Source organism: Papaver somniferum, chromosome 7, assembly GCF_003573695.1.
Source record: "Papaver somniferum cultivar HN1 chromosome 7, ASM357369v1, whole genome shotgun sequence".
NCBI classification, from domain to species: domain Eukaryota; kingdom Viridiplantae; phylum Streptophyta; class Magnoliopsida; order Ranunculales; family Papaveraceae; genus Papaver; species Papaver somniferum.
The window spans coordinates 154,724,999-154,749,653 of NC_039364.1; positions in this window are offsets into that span (position 1 = coordinate 154,724,999).

Consider the following 24,655-nt stretch of genomic DNA (forward strand, 5'->3'; position numbering starts at 1 on the left):
TCCGCTCCTTATGTGTAAGTTTTCTACATGTATATAAAAATATGCTCATTGTATGTTGCTTTACTTGTATATGAAATTTGCTCTCCCCTGTACTGTTGCTTGTAAATCTCAAATGTCTTCAACTTTCCTTGTAGATTTTGATGTCGCTCCCTTCTTGATGATGGTTGTGTTTCTATGGACCTGTTGTTGGCGAGAGAGAATGGTGCTACTGCAAATCAAACTACAAGAAAGTGGTTTTCATTTATAGACGTCACCCTCACGATTGACAAAATTAGCACTCAAGAGATCAAAAATAGTGCTGAAAATAGTGTGAAGTTTGGTAGCTCACCATTCTACCCGGAATTAACGTACGGTGACACACACTCAAAACAATGCTCTTTAGTCATCTACAAAAAAGAATTTGGTCTGGTGCTTCTGTTGATTTGAAAATAGGTAGTCTCCACTAATGATTGATCATCAATTCTAATAATTCATTTGCCTCTGCTCCTCATTTGCCACTGGCATGATTAAATTCATTATTTAACACTCTAACAAGTAAGAAATCCGAACGTAATCCCATAATACTTCCAAGTTCAGTTATGTCGGTCAGGAATCTCTATGTAAACATACCTAGAAGTATGCTAGTGACTCTAAAATCTCTGCAAGTTGGAGGTTTTATGCAAATATATAAAAATTTTAAAAAAACTAGGAAAAAAGCTAAAAACTCTATATGCAAAGTAATCCCCCACACTTAAACTTCACATTGTCCTCAATGTGCAAAACTGAAAATTATGAATTCTGACGTAGCAACAGATAAAACACGAAATATGTACAAATTGGTAAGGAATTTGGAAAAACACCATTTCACAAAAGTTGTTCGCCTACGTCTTTTCTACAGAGTTTCAAAAGGGAACCGTGTTTAGATAAACGGTCTGACAGTTGTGGTCTCTGGACTGAACTACGTGCAGTCCGAATTTTTCTGACGAAAAGGGTTTGTCAAAATTTTCTTCAAAATATATCTCGGACTCTACGAAATTAAACATGGGGATGAAAATATGATACGAAAATAATAAAAACTGAAAATAAAAGGTATCAATATACAAAACCTATGGGTTTCCTCCCATTAGCGCTTGGTTTAACGTCGTTAGCCCGACTGTAGACTCTTTGGCTACTCCTTAGCCTGCGCCTAAGACATTAGCATGAATATGCGAATGAACATCGCTAGGATACCGCATTACTCCAAATATATTGAAGAAAATATTTTCATCACCAAATTCCATAGTGAGCGTTTCTTTGTCAATATCAATAACTGTAACACCCCGTATTTTTAGCATGGCGCATGCTAAAAGATGCGCCATGGCCCGAGATGAAGCTACATCCAAAACTTCATTTGCGTAGGAAAAGGAACATTGTCCCTAGGACAATGCGTTGACAATATACAGCCATCATGGTTGGACATCGGGTTGGCAGCGGACAACCATCATGGCTCGAGTTGGAAGTGCACAACCATCATGGCTGAACATCGGGTTGGCAGTGGAAAGACATCATGGCTGAACATCATAGTCGGCATAGGCAGTGAACATCCATCTTGGCCAGTTATTCAGAAATATATTGAAAATGTGGGGTCTAACAACCACACCCAACAATTCGTTTGGCAATCTGAGAGGACTTACTCCAATACACTTTCTAGAGAATCAAGTAGACAGTCAGACTCAATCTAGAATACAATATATCAAAGAGTTTAATATCTCTAACTCTTAATTCAATCCGCAATCAACAAATAGAAATTTGCGAGCCCGATTGAATAAGAGGAGTAACTTGAACGGTACAAAATACCAATGTTCAAGTATCAATTAATGTAAATCAACAACCCAAGGTTGGATATTCTAATTGATTGATCGTAACGCACAACCTGTGATATTTCAATTATATAACAAAATATAATGCGGAAAAGAAATAACACAGACACCAGAATTTTGTTAACGAGGAAATCGAAAATGCAGAAAAACCCTATGAGCTAGTCCAGATTGAACATCACACTGTATTAAGCCTCTACAGACACTAGCCTACTACCAATTAACTTCAGACTGGACTGTGGTTGAACCCTAATCAATCTCACACTGATTTAAGGTACAATTGCTCTCCTTAGCAGGATACTACGCACTTGATTACCTTAGTTGATCTCACCCACAACCAAGAGTTGCTACGACCCAAAGTCGAAGACTTGATAGACAAATCTGTCTCATGCAGAAAAGTCTATAGAATTGAATAAATCAGTCTCGCACAGAAATACCCAAGAGTTTTTGTTCCGTCTTTTGATAAATCACGGTGAACAGGAACCAATTGATAACCCAGACTTATATTCCCGAAAAACATCCTAGAATTATCAAACACCTCACAACAAACTTAATCGACTAGCGAAACAAGTTATTGTAGAATCACAAACGATGAGACGAAGTTTGTTTGTGATTACTTTTCTATCTTGCCTATCGGAGATATAAAATCTCGAGCAAATTATTTCAATTGCACTCAACACGATAGAAACAGCAAGATCAGATCACGCAACTACAAAGATAATAGTTAGGTCTGGCTTCACAATCCCAATGAAGTCTTCAAGTCGTTAACCTACAGGGCCTCGAGAAGAAACCTAAGGTTAAAGGAGAATCGACTCTAGTTATGCAACTAGTAACACACAGGAGGTGTGGGGATTAGGTTTCCAGTTGCCAGAGTTCTTCTTTTTATAGTTTTCAAATCAGGGTTTGCAATCCAAGTTACCTTGGTAACAAAACATTCAATATTCACCGTTAGATGAAAAACCTGATTCAACCAAGCTAATAAATATCTTTCAACCGTTAGATCGAACTTAGCTTGTTACACACAAATGAAATGTACCCTCATTTAGGTTTATGTAACCGTACCTAAACGTGTACACCAGGTTGGTTCACAAATAGTTAACCGAGGTTAGCTATATGATTACTCTCATATCTACCTTATTCATCTTAACCATAACTAGTTCAAATGACTCAAATGAAACTAGTTAAAGAGTTTTTCAATTGTATAGAAAACACAATCGAAACCAAATCGGTTTGATTCACTTGAATAAATCATGAACATTATAGCCACGGTTTCCATAGATTGCATTCCTTATGATTTAAATGTTTAAGTTCATGAACTGGCCGATTTGACAAAGTAAACAGCTTAAGTATGCGTACTTAAGCAAACGGATTTTTAGTTTGTTAAGTTTCCAAACTCACCAGAAGTTTTCGGTTCGAAAACTTCCGCCAGTATGCGTACGTGTACGCATACTTAAGGTGAGTAGTTTAGGAGTTTGTAATTCCCAAACTCAGCAGATATTTTCGGTTCGAAAACTTCCGCCAGTATGCGTACGGGTACGCATACTTATTTTGTCTCCTTCACCAATTTCGTATACACACATATGCATACTCTTGGTTCCCGGTTTATGGATTTATACACTAATGTGCGAACAATATATATATATATGCTTATATCCAAAGATGATTACATCATAAACTCTTTATTTCAATCATTTAAACATTCTTCTATAGTGACAATAACCGTTTTCACACACTATTAGCATCAAAGCAATTTTCAAGATATTGAAATAATCATTATCGAAACATTCCAAGCCTACATCAAATGATTGTATCACACAAACTATGTAAGATGTTACTCGGAAATTTTCCCATGATATAAGATGAACTTGGTCGAAGCAAAAGCTTAACAACACACATTTCGAGAAATATGTAAGCGAGATATACTGAGCTCGAAATCTCAAATGTGTATAGAGAAAACTATATCGTAACACGACTTATGTCTTAATATAGGAGATAGTAGAAATACTTTCCAAGTGATATATGAGTTCAAGTCTCCACAAACCTTTTGTCGAAGAAGTTCCACAAGCTCCCCTTAGTAGTTCTTCCTCTTCAAGAGATGAACGCCGAGAGATCTAAGCTCAACTACATTATCTATATCCTAGTCCGATACATCCATAAATAGGCTAGAAATCAAGACTTAAGTTTTGATCACTAACATTGAAAAACATGCTTGAGATAGAAACGCATGCGAGTTCGACCGAGCAATGCTCTAACAGTCTCCTCCTTTGTCAATTTTAGTGACAAAACTATCAATACATATGGATTACAAAATAGATAAAAATTGTAGCTTCACATCCACATGCTTGATCTCCTTGGCATCTTCAACGCGACTCGAAATCTTCGTCACTTCCAAGTACTCCATGATCCTAAAGGTTGTAAGTTCAGCATCATAGTTTTTGAAGATCTGTAGCTATACAGTGTCATAGTATTATTACACAACATCAAAGTGCAATTGTATCACAACTTTGACAACAATACTATGGTGATATTCATCACTCCCCCTTAGTCAATGCTTTATCTCAACATGAAAACCACTCCCCCTTACATAATGATCCGTAAACCACATGTATTTGTAGTATCACACTATACATTAATTCTCCCCCTTTTTGTCAATATAAATTGGCAAAGGTACGAAAACTAGTGGGATCCTCATGAAATTTCCACGGAGATACTTCATGACTAAAAGAGAATACCATACCAACTTATTTAGATGCAATCATAAAGACAAAGCTAAATGCATTCATCAAGGAGTTAATAAAGATACAAGATAACCCCTAAAATTCCACAGCCACACTACCCACAAAGATTTTGCAATTAAGCACAAGTTCAATATGAACTCTCCCCCATAACATGTCATTCCCGAAGGAACAACAAAGGCGACCTTACTTTCACAAGAAAATAATATTTTTTTTTGGAAAAAATCAAATCACATGAAAACATGATTTTGAATCCAAAGTATTCAATTGAATTATTCATAAAAGAATTCATGATTAATCCAATCGAAATGCACAATTAAATTAATCACAAGAAAACTCATAATTAATTCAATTGGAATACACAACCAAATTAACCACAAAAATGATTAATTCAATTGGTCATGCTCGACATAAGAGAACTTATGGAGCAACACAGTATATGCACAAAAATGTGGATCGGAGATTGATCAAATACTGCGGAATAGACAAGGATTCATCCTATTTTCCATCACTATTTGCACAATGACACACAATAGGCTTAATCCTTGTCCACAAAAGTTTTATCCTTTCTTCCATCAAAACAATGACATAAAAGGCTTTAACTTTTGTAATGTCAAGAGTTCATTCTATCTTCTATCAATACATTCATACCGACATAATAGAGATAACTTTTGAACAAGTATGGGACAGTCACAGGTTCACGGATGTAAACAACATATCCCATAAAAATTTGTAATATATAAAATCATAAATATTAAAATTGCAAAAAAAATCATCTTCCAAAAACTTAGAATTCAAATAAATAAATCTAAAACATTGAAGATGAAAAACCGTTGGACATAGCTATGTGTACTCACAATAATGGCTATTCCAAACCCTAGTTATCCTTCTAAAAGCAAGAAATAAATTCTCTAAAATAAGATTTACTAGACATTGAGACCTCTGAAGAATTCTTAATCATCCCCGAACTCCTAGTCGTCAACAACCATTGGTACATAGGGTTCATGGAGAAAGGAGTCAATTCCAACAAACCTTCTAGGATAATGATGTCGAACCAGGCCCTTCTGAATTTCGAGAGTTCTCATAACAAAAGCCTTTATTTGTTTAATCTCCTTCATTGCTTCCTTCAATTCTTCAAGAACATCGGAAAACTTCTGAGAATTTGAAAGAACGGCTCTTGGCTTCCTCACATTCCTTCTTTTTCTTTTCAAAGTTGGAGGAAATTGAGATTTTTCATTTTCCTTCATGATTGATGGACTAACAATCATATTAACATCTTTTCCATCAGAACACATGATGCTTGGAGTCTCCATATGTGTATGGGTTTGTGAGAGGAAATCACAATATAAGCTCAACAGGCAGTCTTAAGATGAAAAGAGTTTCAGAGAAGGAAAAAATAATGTAGGGTCACGGAACCTTAAACAGTACAGGTTCACGCACGCATAATTTGCAACCCTAAAGAGAGTAGAATTATCGAGAATAACCCTCTTTTGATAAACAGGTAGGTTCCTTCCAATATCAATTAGATATGAAAGAATTCCAAATTATACAGCAAATCTAAGAAAACCAAAACAAAAAGTGTTTTTTTTTTAAGCCTGAGGTGTACACAATCTGGTCTCTTTTTGATCAGGCACATGAGACAAGATGCACTAAGACAACACAATCAAGTTGTGCTGTGGTGAACAACAATTTGTCCAATATTTCCTCTTTGAAAGGAATTCATAGAACCCTGTCTATCAAATTCTTTAGACCATACTCTTTTCTCTAGTGGTATTGACCTATCTTTAGAAACCAACTTCTTTGAAGTGGATAAAATCTTACATACCTCAGCGGTTTTTTGAACAAGTTTGAGCTTGTTTGCTAGGCGATTTGCTCTTCGTTGAAGTCTCTTGACATGTCTCATCTTGTGTTTATACTTGTAATACTTCGAAAGTTCATGACCCTTGGGAGAACAATAAGAACATGTCCCTGGATAAGATGATTCAGACATACGAGATGTGCAAGCTGCTAGGCACAGAGTGGAACCTGAAAAATCAGACATAGAGTTTCCAACATAAAGGTTAATTTCTTCTTCCAGATTGGTTGAATTTATTTCTGGAAGAATATCAAGATTGATGTATGTATTGCTATAGTTATCAAAATCGATATCTTCACAAAGAAGTGCAGCACTTGATTTTTCGTCTTCATTGGAATCATAGTGATCATACATTTCATAAAGAATTGCAGCAAGACCTTTGTTTCCAGTGTATTTTCTACGGTATGGACACTCATTTGCAAAATGACCAAAACCTTTACACTTAAAGCACTGTGGCCTATCCTCATCATCAGGCTCGTCAGCATCCTTGTTTTTAGGAGGAATGTGATTGTAAGGTTTAACTGACGACCTAGGTTTGTCTCTGGAAAACCGTTTACTTCTCTTCAATAGAAGATCCCTAAACTGTCTTGTGATCATAGAGACTGATTTATCAAGATCTTCACTCTGATGAATCAGCCTCATAAAGATCATTCTCAGAGACATAAACACTTTTATTTTTATCAAGTAATTTAGTGTTCTTTTGTGCTTTGAAGGCAACATCCTTTCCAATTTTGGATGTATGCTCATGATCAAAGATCTTTAACTTTCCAACCAACGTGTATCTGGAAAGAGCATCAAGGTTATTTCCTTCAACGATGGCATGCTTCTTAGAATCGTATCTAGATGGCAGCGATCTGAGAATTTTCATCACAATGTCCTTTTCAGGAATAGTTTTACCCAATGTAAAAGATGCATTAACAATTTCAGACACTTTGTGATAAAATCATGAAATGAATCTTCGTCTGCCATACGAAGGTTTTCCCAATCAGAATTAAGGTTTTGAATCCTAGCTTCCTTCTCACTGGTATTTCCTTCGAATACAATTTCTAAGATATCCCACGCATCTTTAGACCGAGTGCACGTAGTCACATGGTGCTGAAGATCTAGGGTAATGGCATGTATGATGGCATTCAAACCGTTGGATTTTTTCTTTGCAGCAAGTATCTCGACAGCATTGTATTCACCAATGTTCTTTGGAACGGTTGCATTCCCTATTTCCATAACGGGAGCATCATAGCCATAAACTACATAAACCCATGATTGAAAATCACGCGCTTGAAGAAAGGCACACATAGCAATTTTCCACCACAACTAATTAGATCCATTGAAGACTGGTGGTACGTTTATAGAGATATCACCTTTTTCCATATCAGATCGTTACAAACACAAACTTATTAGGTCTTTAATATGTTTGCCTGCTCTGATACCAATTGAAAATGCGCGGGTATAAAAACCACACCCAACAATTCGTTTGGAAATCTGAGAGGACTTACTCCAATACACTTTCTAGAGAATCAACTAGACAGACAGACTCAATCTAGAATGAAGTATATCAAAGAGTTTAATATCGCTAACTCTTAATTCAATCCGCAATCAGCAAATAGAAATCTGCGAGCCCGATTGAATAAGAGGAGTAACTTGAACGGTACAAAAGACCGATGTTCAAGTGTCAATCAATGTAAATAAACAACCCAAGGTTGGATATTCTAATTGATTGATTTTAACGCACAACCTATGATATTTCAATTATATAACAAAATATAATGTGGAAAAGAAATAACATAGACACCCGAATTTTGTTAACGAGGAAACCGTAAATGCATAAAAACCCCGGGACCTAGTCCAGATTGAACACCACATTGTATTAAGCCGCTACAGGCACTAGTTTATTATCAATTAACTTCGGACTGTACTGTAGTTGAACTCCAATCAATCTCACAATGATTCAAGGTACAGTTGCACTCCTTACGTCTCTGATCCCAACAGGATACTATGCACTTGATTCTCTCAGTTGATCTCACCCATAACCAAGAGTTGTTATGACCCAAAGTCGAAGACTTGATAGAAAAATCTGTCTCATACAGAAAAGTATATCGGATTGAATAAATCTATCTCCCACAGAAATACCTAAGAGTTTTTTTTTCCGTGTTTTGATAAATCACGGTGAACAGGAACCAATTGATAACCCATACTTATATTCCCGAAAAACATCCTAGAATTATCAATCACCTCACAATAAACTTAATCGACTAGCGAAACAAGTTATTGTGGAATCACAAACGATGAGACGAAGTTTGTTTGTGATTACTTTTCTATCTTGCCTATCGGAGATATAAAATCTCGAGCCAATTATTTCAATTGCACTCAACACGATAGAAACATCAAGATCAGATCACGCAACTACAAAGATAATAGTTGGGTCTGGCTTCACAATCCCAATAAAGTATTCAAGTCGTTAACCTACAGGGTCTCGAGAAGAAACTTAAGGTTAAAGGAGAATCGACTCTAGTTATGCAACTAGTAACACACAGGAGGTGTGGGGATTAGGTTTCCCAGTTGCTAGAGTTCTCCTTTATATATTTTTCAAATCAGGGTTTGCAATCCAAGTTACCTTGGTAACAAAGCATTCAATATTCACCGTTAGATGAAAAACCTGATTCAACCAAGCTAATAAATATCTTTCAATCGTTAGGTTGAACTTAGCTTGTTACACACAAATGAAATGTACCCTCATTTAGGTTTATGTAACCGTACCTAAACGTGTACACCAGGTTGGTTCACAAATAGTAAACCTAGGTCAGCCATAAGATTACTTTCATATCAAACTTATTCATCTTAACCATAACTAGTTCAAATGACTCAAATGAAACTAGTTAAAGAGTTGTTCAATTGTATAGAAAACACAATCGAAACCAAATCGGTTTGATTCACTTGAATCAATCATGAACATTATAGACACGGTTTGCAAAGATTGCATTCCTTATGATTTATATGTTTAATTTCATGAACTGACCGATTTGACAAAGTAACCAGCTTAAGTATGCGTACGGGTATGCGTACTTAAGCAACCGGATTTTGAGTTTGTTAAGTAACCAAACTCAACATAAATTTTCGGTTCAAAAACTTCCGCCAGTATCCGTACGGGTACGCATACTTATCTTGTCTCCTTCACCAATTTCGTATACACACATATGCATACTCTTGGTTCTTGGTTTATGGATTTATACAATAATGTGCGAACACACTATATATGCTTACATCCAAAGATGGTTACATCATAAACTCTTTATTTCAATCATTGAAATATTCTTCTATAATGACAATAGCCGTTTTCACACACTATTAGCATCAAAGCAATTTTCAAGATATTAAAATAATCATTATTGAAACATTCCATGCCTAGACCAAATGATTGTATCACACAAACCATGTAAGATGTTACTCGGCAATTTTATCATGATATAAGATGAATTTGGTCGAAGCGAAAGCTTACCAACACATATTTCGAGAAATATGTAAGCGAGATATACTCACCTCGAAATCTCAAATGTGTATAGAGAAAACTATATCGTAACACGACTTATGTCTCAATATATGAGATAGTAGAAATAGACTTTCCAAGTGATAGATGAGTTCAAGTCTCCACATACCTTTTGTCGAAGAAGTTCCACAAGATCCCCTTAATAGTTCTTCGTCTTCAAGAGATGAACGTCGAGAGATCTAAGATCAACTACACTATCTATATCCTAGTCCGAGACATCTATAAATAGGCTAGAAATAAATACTTATAGTTTTGATCACTAACATTGACAAACATGCTTGAGATAGCAACACATGCAAGTTCGACCGAGCAATGCTCTAACATATATGATAACGGCCATGAATAGTAAAAGTTGGACTTGGTGAATGATTTTTCCTTCCCTAATCAAATTTGTAAAAATGTCAAGTTAACATATATAGAGAGGGGTACTTGGTTGAAGGTGCATATACGGATCATGCACCTAGTAAGATAGCTTTGGAGATGTACATCCATCACGGCTGGACATTGGAGTGGCCTATGGGCCAAAGACGGAAATACAACCATCATGGCCCTTCACGGGACCTAGCTCAGGAAGTGTTCAGCCATTATGGACGGACATTGGAACTGGCCTGTTATCCAGAACTGAATGTACATCCATCACGGCTATACATTGCATTTGTCCAGGGAGTCATGTGCAGCCATCACGGCCTTGGGACTTGGTGAAGTCATTTTGCTTCCCTTTCCAAAGTTGTAGAAATTGCAAGTTAACATATATAGGGAGGGCTAGTTGGTTGAAGGTGCATATGCAAACCATGCACCAAGTAGCTTTATAGCTTAGTCGGAACGGTGTAAATGATGCTTAGGCTTCATTTATAGCTTCGTATACTTTCCAATGGAACATGCATGTTAAGCTTGGGCATTAATATGCCATGCCACAGGCTCGATAATGCATATCCTATATGCATTTTGACGAAACGACCTACACGGACTAGGCTATTACCATTACTGCTTGGCCACGGCCTCGCAAACGAGTTGGTTTAAGTTTTACGTCCCTTCGAGTATGAACTACGGTCTGTTCTTGATCCGTTTAGAGTAGGGAAGGGTACCAGGAAGCCGCAATGAGTTGCAGCATCCCGGTCCAGCACTTTGTCTCTCATGTCATCTAATTGATAGATGATTGCGGCATACTGGCCTCTCATATCATCTGGCTCGGTATCTCGACGCAAGAGATGATTGTGGACAAATTTCATGAGACAAGTTGATGCATATGAGCAAGCTATAGCCTATCTGGAAGCTAAAAATCCGAGTTTCGTAATTTATCTCAAGACGAGTCTAAATTGATTGGAAAGGGCCCAACGTTCAAGACGTAATCTAGGTATCACAGTCTTGCAATTTTAGCCAAATTCCATTAATTAGGGCCGGAAAAGGCCGTTTTTGCCGTTTTAGGAAAGTTTCTGTTTCCTAGCCTTCAAGTTTTTAAACCCTTCGCAGAATAAGGGTAAGTTGGAACATGTGGAAGCTAAGTTAGCTGCATCATACTCCACGAGCATGCTTGCAAGGACAAATGGACATGCATTTGCCTAGCTTTAAGGCCCGGACTGTAGCTTTTCATCATGGCGCACCGGGGGAGTTATGGCATGCGCGCCCAGGCGCGCCAGGAGAAATTTTTCGGTCCTTCACAATAACGGTTTTGGCCGTTTTCATGAAAGGCCTCCCCAATAACAGCGGTATAGATGCATCAGACCCGTTATCCATTTCTAATACACAGAAATCAGCTGGAAATATGAGTTGATTCACCTGCAAAAGCACATCTTCAATAATACCTATAGGGTAAACATTAGTACGATCAGCTAGTTCAAGAACAGTACGGGTTTCTTTCAAAGGACCCAAATTCAAAGACTCATAAATAGATGCAGGCATAACATTAACCGATGCTCCTAAATCAAGCATGGCTTTTCAAATCCTTTTATTACCAATCACAACAGGTATATCAAAACTACCGAGATCCTTGCATTTAGGTGGAAGTTTCTTTTGGAGAATAGCAGAAACATTTTCCCCCACACTCATCAACTCATTACCGGTTAATCTTTTCTTCTTGGTGCATAAGTCTTTCAAAACTCTTGCGTACTTAGGAACCTGCCTAATTGCATTTATCAGCGGGGTATTCACATGAATCGTTTTGAATATATCTAAAATCTTCTTGTCTTTTTCCATCTTTTTAGCATTATCGAACCTGCGAGGAAAAGGTAAAGGAGGAACATAAGTTGAAACAAGAGGTTTAGAGTTTGTTGTAGGTACCTCATCGATTTGGGAAGAGTCAGTAATCTCTTTCTCCAAAACCGGCCCCTTGGGGTCTTTGCTTTTCTCAGCATCTTCTTGTTGCACAGTTCATGTACCACTTCTCAATGTCACAACATTAACAGTTTCTCAAGGATTAATAGGTTGAGAAGGGAGTTTCCCACTATTCTGCGTTTCCAAAAGGTTCAATCTACATGCCATGGTGCTCATTTGTGTCTGTAACTCCTTGATTGCACCATCAGTCGTTTGCTGATTTTTTTGCACCATTGTGGTTAGATTCTTCAACAAAGCAAGCATCTCTGATGATTCCGAGTTCTGCGCTGGTTGTGGTTGTTGTTGGAATCCACTAGGGCGATTAAAAATCAACCCTAGAGATGCTTTTTGCTTATTCGCATCGCTGAAATTGGGGTGACCTCTCTATCCTGGATTGTAAGTGTTGGAAAAGGGATCGTACCTTTATCTCTGATGATTCGGGAATACTGCATGCACTTGTTAAGCTTCTTTTTCATAAGAGGAATGATTATTGCGGCCATTTGTTGCATCATCTTCTCCATATTACCAATCATATGTTCTAAGTGCAGTGAAGAAGTAACCTCATTAACCCTTCGACTCATTGACACACCTCTTGTGTTGAATTGCTGCATGTTTGCAGCCATATTCTCGATCAATTTCGTCGCTTCGTCAATGGTTTTGTTTGTCAAAGCACCACCACTAACTGCATCAGTAAGATTTCTATCGGATTGGAACAAACTATCGTAAAAATACTACGATATGAGTTGCTCAGAGATTTGATGGTGTGGGAAGCTCGCTAACAACTTCTTGTACCGTTCCCAATAGTCATAAAAAGTCTCACCAGTAATTTTTTCAATCTCACTAATTGCTTTTACGAATAGTTGCTGCTTTAGAGGCGTGAAAGTATTTTTTTAAAAATACTCACTGCATCTCGTTCCATGTTGTGATACTTCCAGGTGGAAGACAATAAAACCATTCTTCTGCAGAATCAGTCAAAGAGAATGGAAAGTTGTCAGTAAATCTCTTCTTTGATCAGTTCCAGTTGGCTTCAAACTTGTCAACCTATGTTGAAACAATTGTAAATGATGATTTGAATCGTCTCCTGGAAGCCCTTTGAACTTCGGTACCAATGAATCAACTGAGATTTGAGCTCAATTGAATCTTCTAAGTTGACACACAACTTTTGTTGATCAAATGATGAGGATGTCAGATCTTTGAGTGTCTTCTTGGGAGGTGGAGGTGGTGGAGCGCCGTTATTTCCCTATTTCCCTTGGTTTCCCTGGTTACCAGTGTTTTGGTTGTTCGTTCCGCCAACCATCTATTCTCGTTGTGATTTTCGAGGTTCTTGTAGTACTGTTCCTCTGCGACTTGAAATTCCACACCTTTGGTAATCCCAACATTTGGATGCCAGAGATCAAGTACCTGAAACAAGACTCTCAAAAAAAACTAAAAATAAGAAATAAAAATCAAACTAACAATCCTTTATGCCTCCTCGGTAGCGGCGCCAAAATTTAGTCGGTTGTCAGTCAAGCAAAAATAATTTAAGTTCTTTCACTTCACAATTATAAATAAGAGTATACTTATAAGAACAGATGCTTTCCACAGGGATATATGGGTTGTCAAATTGTTTTGATTACTCATAAAAACTGGGGGTTTTGTTTGTGATTATAACTAAATAAGAATAAAGAAAATAGGATAATACGAATATCAGAAATAAAAAGTACTGGCTAGAGTTTTCATCTTCCATCTTCCAACATGTTATCAACTGAATCAATCTCAACATTAATTTTCTATCGATTATCAATAACCCTAAAGCGTCCTATCACATGCTTACTCCGGAAAAACTCTTATTATCATCAAAGGCGCAAGAGCCACGCTTTGAATCCTTTCCACTAAATAACTTTGTGTAAGAGTTACTCAAGTTTAACCCAATGAAAGCACTAATATTTATGAGTTGAGTTTATTCTAAGCAATCCGACGCAAGAGCCACACGGATTTAACCTAGGTTATGCTTCTACATATAATTGCATGATAACATCCCGTCGTTAACAACTATATTATGCTACTTCTAACAAGGATTATTCGAAAATTATTGATCTCAAACCCTGGTTTAGCAATAAATATGAATGCATGCTCATTTAATTTGCAACTTAAACAAACTAGCAATCAATCATACATGGAGTTATAAACGGTAGAACATAAGCGATACTAACAAATTATGAATGAATGAGAATGAATACTTTAATTGAATAACATGTCTTCCGGCTTAGGACTACATCTCTAACCAATAAGAAAGGATTAGTTACTCATGGAATTCTTAAAACCCATGTAAAATAATAAAGAAGAAAATAAATCAAACCATAGGTTGTAGAAAATCTCCAACTCCAAAGCTCTCCTTTTTTTCCCAAAGTATATCGACGATATTAGAAAAGATCTCCAATTCTTCCTTAATAGCCTTGTGAAATCATCTCCCAGCCAATGGACTGCGTCAATTCATCCAAAATCCCAGCCCAAGAATCGAATTTGGCATGTCAGTTGCAAGGAACTGACAGTTAAACTCATAGAAAACACAATTTTCTCCCTGACTTCACCTACGGATGGAAAACCCGTCCGTAAGTTCCCCTGATGTTACCAACGGTGAGAAACAATACTGTAACCTGAGTTTTCTTAATTTACTTCTCCTCAGACTCGGCCTCTCTTAAACCATTTCCAGCAGCGAACCACAACTTCATTACCATCTAACCGAGCTCCTCTCTTCTTTCCAACAGAAAACACAATTTTACTCCATCGCTGCCAAAACTCCTCCATGAAAGCTCGGACTCCACCAGACTCAAGAATGCAGCAGACTACTTAGCCACCAATCACGAATAAATGTTGTCAACGTAATGTGGAACAAGGTAAAAGAAAGCAATACTAGATTTCTATAAGCAAGAAGAGAAGAGAATTCAAGCAAGAAGAGAAAGATAAGTTTTGTGTTTAATAATTTGATTGAGCAATGGATAGCTCTTACAAGACTTAATCTAGCCTTTATATAGGCTTGAAGAATAACTAAACTAGGAAACAGAAAACTAAAAGGAAATCTAAAAGAATCCTAAAAATAAGAAAGACTGAAACTAGGAAATCATGGAAGCCAAACCTCTAAGCGGAATCTTCTGGAATTGTAGTATGCCCTGCATCAGTCCCCCTTCTAGAGTAAAACTCGTCCTCGAGTTGTCCAAACAAACCAGAAGTTCATTGTCACCATGAAACGTAAAAATCTCTTGAACATTAAATGTGTTGGAGATATTCCAATCATTTGGTAGATCAATAACATAAGCATTATCATTGATCTTCTTTAAAACCTTGAAAGGACCATATTTCTTCATCTTGGTTTTGTTATAAGTACCCACTGGAAATATCTTTTTTCTTAGATGTATCACCATGAGCTCCCCTTCCTTGAAGGTTTTAAACCTCTTGTGTTTATCAGCATCCTCTTTATATTTAGAATTGGACTTATCCAGTTTAGATTTTAATTCATTATGTAATTCAGTTGCTTTGTCTACAAAAGAGTCGGCTGCAGTGTTTGTACTCTGTGTGGTGGGTAAGGCTACAAAATCAAGAGTATGATTAGGTACTTTAGAGTACACAATCTCAAATGGAGTTTTCCCAGTAGAACGATTCACAGAAGTGTTGAAAGCGAATTCCATATGTGGCAATAACACATCCCACTGCTTACTATTATCCAGGCACTTAGCTCTAATCAAATTCCAAGTGATCTATTAACAACCTCAGTCTGTCCATCAGTTTGCGGATGTGAAGTTGTGCTGAATTGTAAAACTGTGCCTATGCGCATCCATAAACTTTTCCAGAAATAACTCAAAAATTTTGTATCTCTGTCAGAAGTGATAGACTTTGGAACCCCATGCAATCTTACTACTTCTTTAAAGAACAAAGAAGCAACATTAGAAGCGTCAGTTGATTTCTTACAAGCTACGAAGTGAGCCATTTTAGAGTAACGATCAACTACGACCATAACAGAATCATTACCTCTAGCAGTACGAGGTAAACCAAGTATAAAATCCATACTTATATCAACCCAAGGTGCATCAGGAACTGGTAAAGGAGTATACAACCCGGTATTTTGAATTGTACCCTTTGCTCTCTGACAGACCATGCATTTTTGTACGAACTTTTGTACATCACGTTTCAAAGATGGCCAGAAATATCTTTCTTCAATCAGGGCAATGGTTTTATCTCTCCCAAAATGACCACCAAGACCACTGCCATGTAATTCTCGCATAAGATGTAAACGTAAAGACCCTTGAGTAATACATAATCGATTCCCTTTAAAAAGAAAACCTTCTTGTATAAGAAAATCATCAACCCCATGAGTTTGAGAACTGCATTGATTCCATAGTTTGCCAAAATCTTTATCTTCTGGATAAATGTCTTTGATATAGTCAAATGCATAACTCTCATTACGAATTGTTGTTAATAGATGACTTCTTCTACTTAAGGCAGCAGCAACTTGATTCAATTTTCCACTTTTATGTCTCACGGAGAAAGTGTATTTGTTGAGTGTGGAAAGCCATCGATCATGCATTCTGTTAACTTTAGCAGAAGTATTCAAAAACTTCAAAGCATGGTTTTCAGTGTTGACAACAAATTCCCTATGTATAAGATAAGTATACCACTGCTTAAGAGATTGAACAAGAGCCAATAACTCTAATTAATATGTAGACCATTTCTTTTGTGCATCTGAATTCTTCTCACTGTAATATGCAATTGGATGACCCTCCTGTGATAATACTGCACCAATACCAACAACAGATGCATCACAATCTATTTCAAAAGGCTTGTTGAAATTCGGAAGTGCAAGAATTGGTGCCGTACAAAGCTTTTCTTTAAGAAGAATAAAGCTTTTATCCATTGCTTCCGTCCACTCAAACTTCTCCTTCTTGAGACAGTCAGTCAAAGGTGCAGAAATAGAGCTAAAGTTCTTCACAAATCTTCGATAGAAAGAAGCCAAACCATGAAAACTACGAACATCACGAATAGAAGTAGGAACTGGCCAATATTCAATTGTTTGAACTTTAGAAGGATCGACATGAATACCATCAGTAGAAATCACATATCCCAAAAATGTTACTGAAGAAGCCATGAAGGTACACTTCTTCAAATTAACATATAAAGAGTTGTCAGCAAGAACTTGAAACACTTGTGAAAGATGTTGGAGGTGTTCTGGCTCACTGCGACTAAAAATTAGTATGTCATCAAAATAGACAATAACAAATTTACTGAGAAAGGGTTGGAGAAACTGATTCATAAGTCGCATAAAAGTACTAGGTGCATTAGATAACCCAAATGGCATGACCAGCCATTCATGTAAACCTTCACGTGTCTTGAATGCTGTTTTCCACTCATCTCCACCTCGAATGCGTATTTGGTGGTAACCACTGCGTAAATCCAACTTAGTAAAAATAATAGAGCCCTACAGTAAATCAATCATATCATCAATACGCGAGATCGGAAATCTATAAGGAATGGTGATGCGATTTAATGCTCTGCAATCGATACACATCCTCCATCCATTGTCTTTTTTACTAACCAAGAAGGCAGGACTGGCACAAGGACTGTTGCTAGGTCGTATCAAACCCTTTGTAAGCAAATCATTTACCTGTCCCTGTAATATCTCATGATCAGCAGGACTCATGCGATAATGTGCTTGGTTTGGTAAAGAGGCTCCAGGAATAAAATCGATGCAGTGTTGAACATTCCGTAAAGGAGGTAATGCAGTTGGTAGTTCATCTGGAAATAAAACATTATATTGAAATAATAAGGGCTTCACCTTTGCAGGCAACTCAATCATAGGCTTAGAATCTTCATGGGAATGTAAAGAATGTTGTGGGTGCAAAGAACGGATAACAGTGGCTACGACAGCATCAGTCTGCGCACAAGAGTTTGAAGTGGAATTGGATGGCCGAAGAACCTTGGTTTTCCTATTATGAACAAAAGTGTAAGTATTCTCGAATCCATTGTGAACCGCGTGAAGATCGTATTGCCAAGGTCTGCCAAGAAGAAGATGGGTTGCCGTCATATTAATGACATCACATAGAACTGTGTCTTCATAACCCTCAAAATATAATGACACATAACACTGAAGAGTAATCTTCTGTGTGCTAGAGGCATTAACCCATCCTACAGTGTAAGGTTCTGGATGAGAAGTTACTGGTAGTTCAAGCTTCTTAACTACGTGATCAACAATATAATTATCCACACTGCCACTATCAATTATAATCTTGCAGATTTTACCCCCAATATAACATCTGGATTTAAAGATACTGTGTCTCTGAGACTTGCATTGTTGAGTAAGAAATAATGGACGAATCATCCCAACAAACTCATCGTCATCACCAGGTGAGTCTTCATCTTCAAACTCATTAAGCGAACCAGTGACTTCATTAATGAACTGAGGTTCACCAATCAAAGCATTGAATTTCCGACAATCACTAGACGTGTGCCCCGATTGCTGGCATTTATTGCACTTATCTCCACGAAATTTTGCATAAGTATTAGTAGTTCTCTGTTGCGGTGGAAATTGTTGTTGCCTGTTATGAAACCGATTCCCTGTAGTAGGAGGAGTTGGTTGCAGAGAGTGAGACTGCTGACCCGGCTGAAGATCAACTGGATTGGCTAAGATAGGTGTAGCCAGAGGTGGAATATAAGGCACAATATGGCTAGGTTGTCGATGTGAAAGGCTAACATCATCATAAGGAGGCATGAGAATAGTCAAAAAAGTATCTGGAGAAAAGTTTTGAGATGAATTGGTACCCCTGGAATTATTTTGATAACGCCCTTGTCTGGATGGATAAGTCCTAGAAGAACGAAGAAGGCGATTTTCTATCTTAATAGCTTGCTGCACCGCTTCGACCATAGTAAAAACTGAATGAGTCATACCATTTTGTATTAATCTATTCAGCCCCTCAATGAATCTTGCAACTAACTGTTCTTCAGATTCTTTAAGTTGATTTCGTGCCACCAAATTATAAAAATCGGACACATATTCTTCAACAGTGCGTGCCCCCTGCTGAATGTTCTGCAATTTGATGAAAAGTTGTTGCATAAAGTCTCTAGGTAAGAACTTATCCCTGATCAAAGTTTTCATACGTGTCCAAGTACGTATTTTCGGTTTGTTAGCGTTTCTACGATCATCACAGATATTATCCCACCAGGCTGCAGCTCCTCCTTTGAGCTTGTAAGTCACAAGTTTGACCTTAGAATCTTCAGGGACTTCCACAAATTCAAAAAAAGCTTCTACCTCAAAGAACCAATCAGTTAGTTCTTCAATACGAAAATTTCCAGAGAAGTTGGGAATATCAGCTTTTAGCTTATATTCGGGTAAAGAACTGTAAGGGTTGTGACCAGTTTTTAAACGTCGTTCTTCAATCCAATTCTTCTCTAGATCGTTCTCACGTTCATCTTCATCATCACTGTCGAGTGTAGGAGAAACTAGCTTCTTCTTTGAATGACCTATGAACCTTTCATACGGTTTCTTAATGTTTAAAGTACGCAATACATCTTTAGGTACTTCATCATTCTGTAAAAACTGAAGTGTATCGTTTTTAGTTTTGTCTTCTAAGTCTACAAGCTCAGGCATATCCAAATCTATATTTATGTGTTTTGCAACCTTGAAAAGCTGATTCTGCATTGCTTCAAGCTTGTTATCTCTTAACCCTAATTTTTCCTCCATGGACTTCTCAAGAGTTTCAGTAATATTTTTTGCCAAAATCTCGGAATGAGATTTGATGAGAGCTTCGATTGCTGCTAGAGTAACTGGTTGAGCAGTCATATTTTTTTTTTTTGTACTTAAAAGGAATGAAAAGGTGTTGCGGAAGCGAAGTAAAGGATCAAGTGATAGGATGAAAACCTAAAACTAAGCGGGTGATACCAACTAATGTGGAACAAGGTAAAAGAAAGCAATACTAGATTGCTATAAGCAAGAAGAGAAGAGAATTCAAGCAAGAAGAGAAAGATAAGTTTTGTGTTTAATAATTTGATTGAGTAATGGATAGCTCTTACAAGACTTAATCTAGCCTTTATATAGGCTTGAAGAATAACTAAACTAGGAAACAGAAAACTAAAAGGAAATCTAAAAGAATCCTAAAAATAAGAAAGACTGAAACTAGGAAATCATGGAAGCCAAACCTCTAAGCGGAATCTTCTGGAATTATAGTATGCCCTGCATCACAACGGCAGCAACTCCTAACTCGAATAGCATCAAATACTCTTCCCTTTCTCCCGAAAGCAACAAGTCTTCTCCATATCAATGATTTCCATGGACACCAAAGACTCATCCCATCAATTACCACTGTCGATAATAACAACAACATTACTTTGTCTATCTCGATCATCTCTGCAGATTCAACACAGCATTGCTCGATGGCAGAAAAACCCATCTCCATTCCTGAAATGTGCAGTGTAACACGAAATTACCACAGCATACCACCACTGACTCGAGCTCAACTCAATGGAAGCATCAAACTACTGCGTCCATCGCCACTGCATATCCATGTTAACCTCAGAATTCGTCCAACTTCAGACTACAGTTTTAGTTCCATCCTCCCTGACTAGTTCGTGATTCCATATGAATCTCTACATCGAACCACAACACCAAAACGTCGCATCATCATCATTCCTTTCCATCTCAGGAAACTATCCACCCATTTATCAACTCCATTCTCTGCTGCAACGATCCTTTTTTAACCATCACATATAACATCCAACTTCAACATCTTAAAACCCATATTCTGTTGAGACCCAATGATTCCAGTTTCAACCCCTGTAGACCATGTTCAATCACTAACAACATCGAAGATACGCCATCGATGATACAAACCATTCTTATTCTCTGTTATTCTCGAGCTCCAATGTCACAGACTCCACTGACGTTCAGGCGGAAAAGAAGATGATGGGTGTCCTGAGTAACTCCAACTTCCACCTTTAGTAATTACCATTCAACTGTTAGTCCCGGAAGACTGACAATTCAGTTTATAACAGTTGGCTGCCTCCAGTAAATCCAGGTATTTTCTTTATCAATTCCGTGTGTCCACCTTTTTCGGCAACTTTGGCTTGCTGCGACTGCTTCTAACTTTTCCATACGAGGTCGGAATAACCTCGTTCTTTATCCATTGCCTTCGCCTTTTCGTCCTCTTCAAGGTGATACGAAGAAATACGAGATTTAAATGAGTTCCATTTCCTTTCGGTTAAGATAGCCTCAAACACCTAAGAAACTCAAAAACAAACAAATCAAAGAATAATGATACAAAAACTACCAATAAAGCAAAGCATTTGAGTACCTAACTAGTGCAAATAATGCACCTATCACCTGGCTATGTGGCGCAGCCATGTTGGCCTGGCTATGGTGCATCGGTCATGTTGGTTTGGCAACTCATCTAGATTATTTTGTCCTGGTAGCTTGGCCATGGTCAAGTGTAGTTGGCGTTAGCACTTTGTTTGTATCATATAAAACATATTCAAGGAATTCAGTTGTGGAAGTTATGCGACTCTAAGTGATGTTCAATGTAATTTGATACTAAATAGTATGCTTTTAATAGTACTTTTATTCAAAATGGCATAGTAGATCATTCTGATCAATACATGACAATTTGTACGACCATTCATAAGATAATGATAGTACAGCCGAGTGAAGTTCTGAAATCTTGCAGGCATATTTAAGACCGGTGTGACCATTAGATGGATACACATTCTCAATTCTGTTGTTGTATATGATGTATAAGTACGAATCTATAATTTTGATGTCGGGTCAAAAATTCACACATATTTATTTCATATTTCTGCAGCTGAGGAGAAGCAATATTACAATTTTCTCCCTTGTCAAAATCCACCATCAACAATTGTATAATACTTTGTGTTACTCTTGTTTTCTCTTTTACGTCCTTTATTAGGTGAATCATTCAAAATAAATGGAAATTGATATAAAAGTGATAAAGAAGTGATAAAGAAGTGAAGTACTATAGATATGAAAGAACCCAAGATCAAGCGGTCGAGCGTACCATAATTATTTACCTCTAATCTTGTAAAGAATGAAAAGAAAATTCCAATGAACCCAAAATCATCCAATATGACACAGAATAAACAAGTTATGAGCAAAACAAAGGAGCCAAATTGGGTTTGGTTTTTGTTGTTGCTTGTTGTGTGACGGACTGGAAAATTACGCCTGGCGTGGCCATAACTTCTCTGATGCGCCACTCTGATGTAATAATTCGGGCCTTAAAACTAGGCAAATGCACGTCCATTTTCCCGTACAAGCATACTCGTGGGGCATGATGCAGCTAACTTAGCTTCCACACTGTTCCAACTTACCCTTGTTCTGCAAAGGGTTTAAAGCCATAGAGGCTATGATCGATGCATCTTGCATGCATCACTGTCCTTTGAGTCCGTTCTAGTATAGAACATGCCTTAAACCAGCGCATGGGACGTAGAGGCCTAGTTCGACCTCTTTATTTAGCTTAGGCACCGCAGAAAGCATGTACTTGTCTTTCTCGTGCCAAGGGTGCATCAATCAGGATCATAACGTACTCCGTACTTTCTTTAGGTTTATGCAAGCTTCGCTAACTTGCATATTAATGTAGCTTACTTTCCTGGACATGCCCAATGCGCCGTTGGTGCATGCCTACGTCGGACGCCTTGATAGGAAGTATGAGCATCTAAGGAATGGAATGCAACTCGCCTCATCAAGTTTGGCCACAATCATATCTTGTATCGCTATACCGATCCAGATGATATGAGGGGCCAGTATGCCGCAATCATCTCTCAATTAGATGATTTCTAGTCTACCAAGTCAAGTCTCAGGCTAGGTTAGAATTTGGTAGTTGAGTATCAGACATCACCCTCGAAGACTGAAGATCGACGAAGATATTTGGAGAACTTTTGTATCAGGTATGTGAAGACTGAACCATTCTATATTATTCACTATCTTACCATTTTATCTGTTGAGACGATGTCGTATGACTTCTAGTAGATTTACAGAAAAGAAGTTTCGAGTCAAGCTCGTCTGGTTAAAAATCTCGAAATATGATTTTAGCAAAGATGTTTAATGGTCCTTAACAATATTAGTTCTAAGAAATTTATTGTTTGTGAATTAATTTGTGGATCAATTGAAAATTGCCCATGCAAATGATTTTAACAATTGAGAATTTTTCAAACATCATAAGAGAGAAATTAAGAACTACTGATATTTCTGCTCAGGGTTGATTGGCGAACCAGTTCGTAAACCATAGATATCTGAGTTTCAGAAATACATGAAGGTTAGCGAACGAGATCACAAACCATGATTTCAGTTCACGAACCATTGTGAACTGAATTCTTGAAGTTAGTATTTTAGGCTAGCAGTTAGCGAACCCGGTTCACGAACCGTAGTCAACTGAGTTCGTTAGTTTTGTAAGGTTGGAGAAACCAGTTCACGAACCGTTGCACCCTGACTCGTGAAAAATCCTTACGATTCACGAACCGTGGTACCAACTGTCCCAGCAAATTTTAGCAGATGCTCAAAGACTTATTTTTTAAATATGTTTAACATTGCTAGAACTCTCTCAAACACTTCTAAGACTTCATTGATCACTCAAACACTTATGTGTGTGCATCATGATTAAACTTTTATGTGTTTAAATGAACATAAAATTGCATTTAGTTATTTGGCATACTTTCCAAACAGAACAGTCATTAATACGGTTCCAGAACCAATCTATAGTGTATATTCTTTTATTGTATTTTCAAGACCTAAAAGTGTTTGCTTGATTCCCAAGTTATCTTAGCTTGATATCTAAGAAATCCTGTTCTTTGAAAACTATAACTAAAAATGTTTTTTCAACTGGAAATTCAATCCCTGACCCTTTGTATCCTAGTTTATTCTAGAGTCGTCCTATACAGACCTAGGTTTCCTTTGAGAAACATAATAAATTAGGTCTACGACTAAAAGACTTTGTTTTGGAAATTCGTGAACCCAGGTTTGACTATCTTTACCTTGATAGTTCGTGTATTTTGATCTTGTTTTTCTAGTTATCGAGGTTTTCGTAATCTCTTTCGGGCAAGATAAATAGTAATCATAAAGTTATATTCGTCTCAAAATTTGTGATTCCTCAAGATAGATATACGAAAACTGATCTTTTCAATATTGTTCTTGAGAGGTGATTAAGAATCTAGGATGCTCTTCGGGAGTCGTAAGTTCTGTATTTGTGAGGTTTGCTAGCTTTGTAAATTGCAAACAGATTTCTTCACACTGATCTTTGATCTAAAAGGAAATCAAGTTGACTTATCTTTTAGAGGCAAATTGGTATCGAAAGTATTCACTTCCGCTGAAGCAACTCTTAGGCTGTTAATGTCATCAGCTAAGGGAATCAAT